Source organism: Bufo bufo, chromosome 6, assembly GCF_905171765.1.
Source record: "Bufo bufo chromosome 6, aBufBuf1.1, whole genome shotgun sequence".
In the NCBI taxonomy this organism is placed as follows: domain Eukaryota; kingdom Metazoa; phylum Chordata; class Amphibia; order Anura; family Bufonidae; genus Bufo; species Bufo bufo.
The window spans coordinates 332,062,279-332,073,616 of record NC_053394.1 but is presented as its reverse complement, the minus strand read 5'-3'; positions in this window follow the sequence as shown (position 1 = coordinate 332,073,616).

Here is an 11,338-nt window from a genome sequence, read left to right as displayed (position 1 = left end):
TTCCGGCGGCGCAGGGTCACGTGATGAGCGCCAGTCACGTGACTCCGAAGCAGAGGCGGCTGGTGCTGCGGCCAGTCATGTCCGTGTACACGTATGTGCCCGCGAATACAGGCGGCGCTGCTATCCCAGTGCACTGAGGAGGAGAGATAACCTCATCATCCAACTCTCCACAGCAGCAGCCCCATCCTCCTGCTTAATAAGGCCAGGGATGACTGACTCCTCTCTATGCCCTTGCTCCCCCATGTACATGTAATGCAGGGATCAGCAACCTCTGGCACTTCAGCTGTGAGGAAAACTACAACTCCCAGCATGCCTACTTGCTTGGCTGTTCTTGGAACTCCCGTAGAAATGAATGAAGCATGCTGGGGGTTGTAGTTTCATACTGCTGGAGGTTGCTAACCCCTGATGTAGTATGTCTATACTATGTGTACTCTAGTCCAGTGTCTTCCTCAGGATAGGTCATCAGTATCTGATGGGTAGGGGTCCAGCTGTTGAAGAGCCGGGGGTGCTGTATTGAGCGATGCGGCCTCCTCCTAGTCCGTGACGTCACGTGAATCTGTGGGATGACCTAGGAGGCGCAGCTCATTCAGGTGTATAGATCTGGGCTGCAATACCACCTACAGCCATTACAATATATGGCACTGTACAGGCCTCAGTGCTGATAGAGGACCACAGTATCTTCAACGGGTGCCGGGAGCTGGCCTAGCCTTAAAATGGGTCATCAATATTCTGCTCCCCGGAAAACCCCTTTAAAGGGGTCATCTGGTTTCAGGGAGGAAACTGGATGACACGGTGATCATTATGTTCCTGGCAGATCCCGCGCCCCTGGCCGGGTTCAGTTTACCGGAGTGCAGTGGTGACGTCACATCGACAACAAGTGACTGCTGCAGCCAGTCAGTGGCCCTCTTTGGTGCACTGGTTGAGGCCAGTGATTGGCTGCAGCAGTCACCAGTTCTCAGAAAAACCGAACCCGGCCAGGAGAATGGGAGCAGCGATGTAGGATCTGACAGATCTCTGTGTTGTCCGTATTTCTCCTGAAACCAGACAACCCCTTTAAATGAATTGTTTTTTTTTTTTATACTCAATCTTTAGCCAATGACGTATCCAATTTGTTTCCCCAGTGTAGTGTAGGGTCATAGATCTTGCCATATAGATACAAACTTTTGGACCATCCCACCATGCACGTCATAAAAAGTATGGCTACCATCTATCCATGGCTATGTTCTTATGGGCTGGGCCCTAAAAAGTCAAACCGTATGTAGAAGAAAGCCGTGGGAGCACACATCCACTAATAAAAAAAGAGAAGAGTCCAGCGAGAACCCGGCTCTCACATGAGAGCCGCGACCCATGCTCTAACAGCCCAGACCGGCAGGAGTGCCGATCCGGGCTGTTTAACACTTTACATGCCGCGGGCAATGGCACCCGCCGCATGTAAAGCCGTGACAAAGGGAGCGAACACCCTCTGTCTCCCAATCGGCACCCCCGCAAATGCGATCGCGGTTTGCCGATGTGTTTTAAGGCTACCTGCATCTGTTGTAGGCCCTGGTCCCGGCTGTAGTAATTCCAGCAGGCTGTGCCTCTCTAGCACAGCCTGCTGGTCAATGTTTAAAATAGCATTGCCATTCAAATGCAATGCATTACATTTTAAAAGCAATCAAAATACTGTCTGTTATAGTCCCCTTGTGAAAAATAAAAATAAATTTCCATTAAAAAAAATTACACTTTTTTCCCCATTGAAAATACACTTTTCAATGAAAGAAATAGAGGGAAAAAAAATCTCCACGCATATATGGTATTTCCGCGTCCGTAACACCCGGACTACATAAATATCACATAAATTAACCCCTACAGGTGAACGCCATAAAAAAAAAGACAGAAATGCTAATTTTATTCTTAGTTGCCACCGAAATTTTTTTAATAACAAGTGATTAAAAAGAGCCATTTACTCCAAAATGATACCAATGAAAAATACAAGTCGTCCGAAAAAATCAAGTCGCCACGCAACTCCATAGAAAGAAAAATAAAAAAGTTATGGGTCTTGGGAAGCGGCAATGTAAAAACATTTTTTTCCTTTTAAAAAAAAGGGGTTTTATTGCAAAACAAGTTGTAAAACCCTAAAAAAAACTATATGTATTTGGTATTACTGTAATCGTAGTGACCAGAGAATAAATATATTATGTTATTTATACCGAAAAAATGTACGCCCTAAATTTATACGTAAAAAACGCAGTGGCAGTATTGCTGGTTTTCCATCTCCATCCCAGAAAGGGTTAATAAACGTTAATCAAAAAAGTTTTTGGACCCCAAAATGGCGCCATTAAAAAACTACAACTTGTCCAGCAAAAAAAACAAGCCCCCATAAAGCTATATAGACGGAAAAATAAAAAAGTTATAGCTCTTGGAACTCGACGATGAAAAAGGAAGAAAAACGCTGGCCAGTAAGGCCCAAAACAGGCTGGTCACTGAGGGGTTAATGATATATTATTAGTATATTTTTTATGTTATATTGTTAGTACTGTTGCTATTATTATAAATTATATTACTATCACTGGAAATGCGAGGCATATTCTTAACCTGTTGACCCAGAAGAAGGCAAAGATCCCTGGAAACATTTGGCCACAGGGGAGGTGTTCCTTCTTGACCCTGGGAAAAGGCAATCAGGGCCTACCGATAATAATATTCTCATCCTTACCACTGTTATTATTTTCCCTATCAATATTATTAGTACTCCAGTATTCATATTTGACTCTATTATTACTATTATTCAGTGCTCCAGATGGCGACCAAAATGGTCGCCAATGCGCCTTAAAATTTTGCAGATGGCAACAAAACTTTTTTGCCTCGTCACCATTTGCGACAGGGCTGCCGCGCTGTAGCTGAATGTTGTGACGGGGCATGGGAGCCAATAATTCCTTGTCCCGCCGCCGATCCACCTACACTACAGGCTACGCACCTCGATGCTGGGCGTCCGGCACAGGCGTCCCAGGACGCACAGCAGTGAGGTTTGTGCGCGTCTGCATGCACCATCCCGGGCCATACCAGCACCTAGAGAGCACCAGCGAAAGGACACAGGTGAGTATAAGATTTTACCTTGTGCCAACAGGGGGACATTGCTGCCATAAGAGTGCACTGGGGGGACATTACTGGCCATAAGGGGGGCACTGAGGGGACATTACTGGCCATAAGGGTGGCACTGAGGGGACATACTGGCCATAAGGGGGCACTGGGGGGACAATTACTGGCCATAAGGGGGGCACTGAGGGGACATTACTGGCCATAAGGGGGCACTGGGGGGACATTACTGGCCATAAGGGGGCACTGGGGGGACATTACTGGCCATAAGGAGGGGACATTACTGGCCATAAGGAGGGGGCATTACTGGCCATAAGGGTGGCACTGAGGGGGCATTACTGGCATAAGGGTGGCACTGAGGGGACATTACTGGCCATAAGGAGGGGACATTACTGGCCATAAGGAGGGGGCATTACTGGCCATAAGGAGGGGGCATTACTGGCCATAAGGGTGGCACTGAGGGGACATTACTGGCCATAAGGGTGGCACTGAGGGGACATTACTGGCCATAAGGGTGGCACTGAGGGACATTACTGGCCATAAGGAGGGGACATTACTGGCCATAAGGAGGGGGCATTACTGGCCATAAGGGTGGCACTGAGGGGACATTACTGGCCATAAGGGTGGCACTGGCCATAAGGAGGGGGCATTACTGGCCATAAGGAGGGGGCATTACTGGCCATAAGGGTGGCACTGAGGGGACATTACTGGCCATAAGGGTGGCACTGAGGGGACATTACTGGCCATAAGGGTGGCACTGAGGGGACATTACTGGCCATAAGGGTGGCACTGAGGGACATTACTGGCCATAAGGAGGGTACTGGGGGACATTACTGGCCGTAAGGGGGGCACTGTACAGCTGTCTCTGTCCTTCTTAGGCTTAATTTAGATGGTGCATTTTAGGGACCTGTGATACAGTCAGTTCAGCTCATTAGGTCCATGCTCGGCCAGGATTTCTAGCTGTAATATGGATAATAACATGCGCCCACATCACGGCCTTCTTTACAAATTATTTTTATTATTTTGTTATCAAACAAATGACATATTGGAAAATACAATACAGTAGGCCATAATGAGGCTCAGACATGTATACAAGATCTTAAAGGCAACGTACATGTACAATTAGAAGAAATTCAGAAATCAGAACTTTAATCCTTTTACAATTTTAAAGAAGGATGAAATGCCTTTGTCCACAGGGACGTTGCTGGAGCAAACCTACAGATAAAGAATAACGAGGAGGGTAAACAGAGTGGAAGGCAAGGGAGGGGAAGGGGGGGGAATAGCAATGAACTAACATTATAAATCATAGGGTATAGAGCTACAGAACCTGAACCTAACGGACCACGAGGGAGGCTGTGGAGAGGGAGTCTGAGGCTGGTCAAAAGGAGAGAGAAGTGGGCTGGCGCAACTATTGGAAAGGTCTATAAGCGGTTGCACACACTTCCCTAAACCATGACGTGACGTTCCTGTGCTTTGCCCAGGGGAGCCAGGTCTTCTGAAAATGAAGCGTGTGATCTAGTTTCCCAACTCGCCAACTCTTCCAGCCTAAATAAAGCATCGGTTTTGTCTAACCATTGACCTAGCATCGGGGGGGATTTGGATTTCCAATGGGTAGGAATAGTATTCTTGCAGCTGCTAAGAGGTGTCTCAGCAGAAAACCAGTGTATGTTAGGAACTTTCTCAGGGAAGAGATGTAGCAAGCAAATTTCTGGCCGTAATGGGAGATTTATATTTTTAGTTTATTAATCTGGGAAAGAATCGAGGTCCAGTATGGGACGATAAGTGGGCATGTCCACCAAATGTGGAAGTAAGTACCTTTCAAACTGGCCACATCGCCAGCAATGGGAATCGTAGGCAGGGGTGTATTTATAAGCTTTTTGGGGCTGAGATGCCATCTAGATAAGATTTTGTATCCAGTTTCTTGCATTCTTACACACCTCGAGGAATGCTTAGGGTGCTAGGAACAGTCTACTTAGTGCGTCATCTGAAAATTTTGAGCCTATGTCTTCTTCCCAAGCTTTGATGAAAGGAAAGTTTCTCTTCAGTGTGCGGGGCAAGCAATAATTTACTAAGGGAAGAGACATTCTTCGAGGGAGTTTTAAATTGGGACAAGATGGTTTCAAATTTAGTTATCGGCCCTCTGTGCATAGGTCCTGAGAGATCCGTTTAATAGAGAAAATCACTCTGTTGTACGTCAAGCAGTCAGAAACGGACCTCCGAGGAGTTCAATTTAGAGTCATGATGGAGGGAAGTGCTCCGTCTGCGATTATAGAATCAAAGTGGAGCAGTTATGTTTAATCTCTTTAGGGATGGTGCTTTTATGTTCAGCATTAGGATTATAAATCAGGTCCCTCAACTGAAGAAGGGGATGGATAAGGGGAGCACAGAGTACGAACTTTGTTTAGGCTCCAAATTCTGCTGGTTTCAAGTATGAAACTATTATGAATTATGCTGGCCAAAGAGGATGCCGGTTCGGCAACACAATGTGGCGCAATGGAAAACACAGGATTTCTTTCTCTATGGGGACCCAGAGTTTGTGAGGAGCTTCCTATCCAGTCTACTATCCTGTTTAAGTGTACAGCTTTCACAAATGTCTGTGGTGATGGGAGATCTATGCCACCGTTCTTTCGAGGGAGTTGCAAGGTAGTGTATCTGATTCTTGTTTTTTTAAGTGCCATATATATTTGGAGAAGATCCGGTTTAGTTTAGTGTAAAAGATGTGAGGAATACGCACAGGCAGTGACTGCAATAAATAGGTAACCTTAGGCCATAAAAGACTTTGGCTATATTTTTACAACCAAACCATGAGACGTATGGGGGTAGGCCAGGAGGATAGTATCTTTGATATCTCTTGCAGTAGGCGGGAAAGTTGTTTTTATATAGATGTCCCGGGTCCGAGAGATTTTAATCCCCAGGAATTTAATGAAAGGCTGTGACCAATCGAAAGGCGAGGTGCTGCAGATCAAGGAAGAAAGACGCCCAGGGAGGGAGATGTTTAAGGCCTGAGATTTACTCATATTTATCTTAAAGTTGGAGACCCTGCCAAAATCGTGGAATAGGAGCTCGACTACTGCGAGGGACCTAGACGGGTCGTTCAGTAGTAGCAATAAGTCATCTGCTTACGCTGCCGCCTTATGTTCCCTGCCCCACAAATAATCGTGCCCTTCAATTCGTGAGTCATTCCTGATTTTAGTCTGCACTGTCTCCATTGCTAAGACAAAAAGCAGGGGAGACAATGGAAACCCCTGCCTAGTGCTGTTGGAGATATGGAATTCAGGAGACAGCGTATCAATTCACCATTAGTCTGGCGGTAGGATCTTGGTCATAGTGAGGACAGCATCGACAAAGGTGGATGGCAAACCAAATGCCGTAGAGAAGATCTGAGAAACAACCAATCCACCCGGTCAAATGCCTTCTCCGCGTCTGTACTTAATAGCATCAGTGGCCTGGCTGTTTGCTTTGCATGTGTTATAAGAGGAATTACTCTGTATATATTGTCTTTACCTTCCCTTCCCGAACGAATCCCACCTGGTCTGGGGAGATAAGAGAGGGAAGGATCCCTTGTAGTCTCCGCGCCAATATTTTCGCCAATATTTTAAGGTCAATGTTACGGCATACAAGGTAATGCTCCAAACTCCGAACGGAACCTCACGAATAGCTGCTAGCAGACAAATAGGAAACGCACCCAAGCGGCTTACACTCCTAGCAATCAGTCTCTACCAGCATACAATGAATCCCCCCAAGAACGAGACCAAGCTCTGTGTTGAGGGTAAAGCATCGGACAGCCAGAGCTGTGTGGTTTATTGTTCTTATATACAATTTTTACACATTAGTACCCACCCACAGGGTTTTGTAAAAAAAAAACAATACAACACGTACAATACACTCAGACACTCCCACACAAAATCCTCCCCTCTGCCTGTGACACAATTATCTTACACAATGGGTTAATGTAATTATCACAGGCAGGAGAATACACAGTTTTACGGAGTCTTCTGTCTTGGAGATAATTGGGAAGTTATCCAATTTATCTCCAAGGACAGAGGCAGCAATTCAGGATACACAGACACAATACTTCCCCACAATGCATCCTGGTTTCCTCTTCTCTGCCCTGGAGACAACCGAGGAGTAATTAAATTATCTCTCAGGACAAAGGGACATCGCCATTGTACACGTGGGGACAGCAGGACAGAAATCACTATTCAAATATACAAACCGGATTCCAAAAAAGTTGGGACACTAAACAAATTGTGAATAAAAACTGAATGCAATGATGTGGAGATGGCAAATGTCAATATTTTATTTGTAATAGAACGTAGATGACAGATCAAACGTTTAATCCGAGTAAATGTATCATTTTAAAGGAAAAATACGTTGATTCCAATTTTCACGGTGTTAACAAATCCCCAAAAAGTTAAAAAAAAAAAAAAAAAAAAAAAAAAAAAAAAAAAACATAAAAAAGTTGGGACAAGTAGCAATAAGAGGCTGGAAAAAGTAAATTGTGAGCATAACGAAGAGCTAGAAGACCAATTAACACTAATTAGGTCAATTGGCAACATGATTGGGTATAAAAAGAGCTTCTCAGAGTGGCAGTGTCTCTCAGAAGCCAAGATGGGTAGAGGATCACCAATTTCCAATGTTGCGCAGAAAGATAGTGGAGCAATATCAGAAAGGTGTTACCCAGCGAAAAATTGCAAAGACTTTGCATCTATCATCATCAACTGTGCATAACATCATCCGAAGATTCAGAGAATCTGGAACAATCTCTGTGCATAAGGGTCAAGGCCGTAAAACCATACTGGATGCCCGTGATCTCCGGGCCCTTAAACGACACTGCACCACAAACAGGAATGCTACTGTAAAGGAAATCACAGAATGGGCTCAGGAATACTTCCAGAAACCATTGTCAGTGAACACAATCCACCGTGCCATCCACCGTTGCCAGCTGAAACTCTACAATGCAAAGAAGAAGCCATTTCTAAGCAAGATCCATAAGCTCAGGCGTTTTCACTGGGCCAGGGATCATTTAAAATGGAGTGTGGCAAAATGGAAGACTGTTCTGTGGTCAGACGAGTCACGATTCGAAGTTCTTTTTGGAAATCTGGGACGCCATGTCATCCGGACCAAAGAGGACAACCCAAGTTGTTATCAACGCTCAGTTCAGAAGCCTGCATCTCTGATGGTATGGGGTTGCATGAGTGCGTGTGGCATGGGCAGCTTGCATGTCTGGAAAGGCACCATCAATGCAGAAAAATATATTCAGGTTCTAGAACAACATATGCTCCCATCCAGACGTCATCTCTTTCAGGGAAGACCCTGCATTTTTCAACAAGATAATGCCAGACCACATTCTGCATCAATCACAACATCATGGCTGCGTAGGAGAAGGATCCGGGTACTGAAATGGCCAGTCTGCAGTCCAGATCTTTCACCTATAGAGAACATTTGGCGCATCATAAATAGGAAGGTGCAACAAAGAAGGCCCAAGACGATTGAACAGTTAGAGGCCTGTATTAGACAAGAATGGGAGAGCATTCCTATTTCTAAACCTGAGAAACTGGTCTCCTCGGTCCCCAGACGTCTGTTGAGTGTTGTAAGAAGAAGGGGAGATGCCACACAGTGGTGAAAATGGCCTTGTCCCAACTTTTTGGGGATTTGTTGACACCATGAAATTCTGATTCAACATATTTTTCCCTTAAAATGGTACATTTTCTCAGTTCAAACTTTTGTTCCGTGATTTATGTTCTATTCTGAATAAAATATTAGAAGTTGGCACCTCCACATCATTGCATTCAGTTTTTATTCACGATTTGTATAGTGTCCCAACTTTTTTGGAATCCGGTTTGTACAATGTCACAACCATTACAGTAAACACAGACATTTAACATATCCCAAAATGGCACGAATTAGACCAGGGGCTCAAAAGTTAGTAAAAGTCCTTTGTACAACTAGGTACAGAAAATCCCTATATTCACAACAGCAAAACTACACAAAAATATATAACTCCTATCAAACTAAACAGAACCCCCACATTCAACTTATCCCCAGATGGCTTGGATCTGAGTGCTCAATATATCCGAACAGCGCTCAGATGCCACAAACACAGTCAAATCGCCATGGGGTTTAAGTTTAGCATGGGCTGATGAGAGGGACCATAATCCTGGGACAAGAGGCTGGCAACCAGGCTTCTCCAATGCAAAGTGACGAGATTGGTCTCATCACAGTCAACATTCATGAAATGGGACACCTTCTAGTGCTGCGTTGTATAATTTTTTTAAGATGAACTGAGAGGGTGTCTGTGAACGTGGCGTAGTAATAGGATGTCAGGCCGTCCGGGCCAGGGCATTTGTTTTTGGGAGTAGAGGAAATTGCGTCTCGAATTCACTGGATGGAGATCTCAGAACTTAACTGTTGGGACTGTGTTGGATTAATTTGAGGGAGAGATATCGTCGAGAGGAAACCAGTGATAAGTTCCCCTTTAAGGCGAGGGTCCACAGAGTCTGTCACATCACGGCCTTCTGAATGAGGGTAAGTTCACATTACCTTTTTTGGTGTTCTTTGGCGTAAGTGACAGGAATATATATATGTATGTATGTAGCAAAAACCACGATGAAGATGTTAGATGTTAGTAATGTGGCAGATCTACCACCCAAGCGCCCACATTAACATGGAGGTGGTCCTGTAAATCAGAAATGCAGGCTGTGGCAGGTGTGAGGTGGGGGCTTTGAGGAGACCTCTCCCTCTCTGCTGGAGTTTCGGTATGGATTTCTAGTGTTTAGCAGGTTGTGGACATCTCTCTGCAGCTGCCGCTGTCAGTCCTCGCTCACGTTCCTCTCGGCGAGAACTCTGCATCCTTCCTGCATTACTTAGTTTCTTTCACATCCCAGCAGCAGGTATAAACCAGTTATACAATCTGAGCTACAGATATAGCACATTGCCCGCAGGGTAAAGGAAACGCAACTGGAAACTCAGCCCTCTGTAAGGAAGCCTTCATGTGTTTGGCCACTGGGCAGCGCTGTTCTACTGATATCCATACCATGTCTTTCCTCTGACTATTTCATCTGCTCCTCCTCAGCCCCACCATGTTCTTCAGGAGATATTTTGTAGAGGCTCATGGAGTTTTAAGCAGCTTTCTGGGACCCCAAAATTTTTACAAAAGGCTGGAAATGTTCTAAAAATAAGCGCAAACTTTTCGGGTTCCAGGTTCGCGTTCCACATTGTACTCCACAATAAAGCTTAAAGGGTGTGTGCCAAGTATTAAAGTTATCCCCTATCCATAGGATAGGCAAAAACGGATCATTGGGGGGCTGACTGTTAAGACCCCCAACAAGCATACGCAATGCCACTCCATTTATTCTCCAATGGACTGGTGGACATAGTCGAGCACAGCGCTCAGCTGTTGCCTGCACACCAATAGAGAATGAATGGATCAGCAGTGCGTATGCTGGACCTACCACTCCATCAGGAAGGGAATATAGGACTGAAATCGCTGGGGGTCGCAGTTGTCAGACCCCCACAAATCAGTTATTCCCTATCCTGTGGATAGGGATACCTTTCATACTTGGCACAATTCCTTTAAAGGAGCACTTTGTAAAAAATATACAATTTGCCATTCCTTCTTAAAGGGGTTGTCCCACGAAAAATATTCTACATTTTTCAAACCTGGATTTGAATACTTTTGTATTTGCATGTAATTAAAATGTTACTATAGCCACTGAGTTATTCACATAAATCTGGCTGTACAGCGCCACCTGCTGTTTGCTTTTTTTTTCAAAATTCTTTGTCCAACTCGCTGAGACAGAAGCACATGCTCAGTTAGTTTCATTCTTCAACTGCTACCAGTCGCACAAGAAAGGACATGCCCCTGAGAAAGGACACATGCCTAAGCTGACAGCCTGAAATAAATGTAGCACAGGGGTGTCAAACGGATTTTTGCCAAGGGCCACATCAGCCTTATGGTTGTCTTCAAAGGGCTGTTAGTAATTCTGTGACTGCATATATGTGACCTATGCCAGTTAGGCGTAGCCTACCATTTATAGCCCATCGAAGGCAACCATAAGGCTCGTTAACATGTTGTTAAATAACACAAAACAGATTGCCCCCATAGAGCCTGCCGCCACAGAGCCTGCCGCCACATTGCCCCGCAGAGCCTGCCGCAACATTGCCCCCCCGCTGAGCCTTGCCCCAACATTGCCCTCGCAGAGCCTGCCGCAACATTGCCCCCGCAGAGCTGCCGCAAACATTGCCCCTGCAGAGCCTGCCGCCA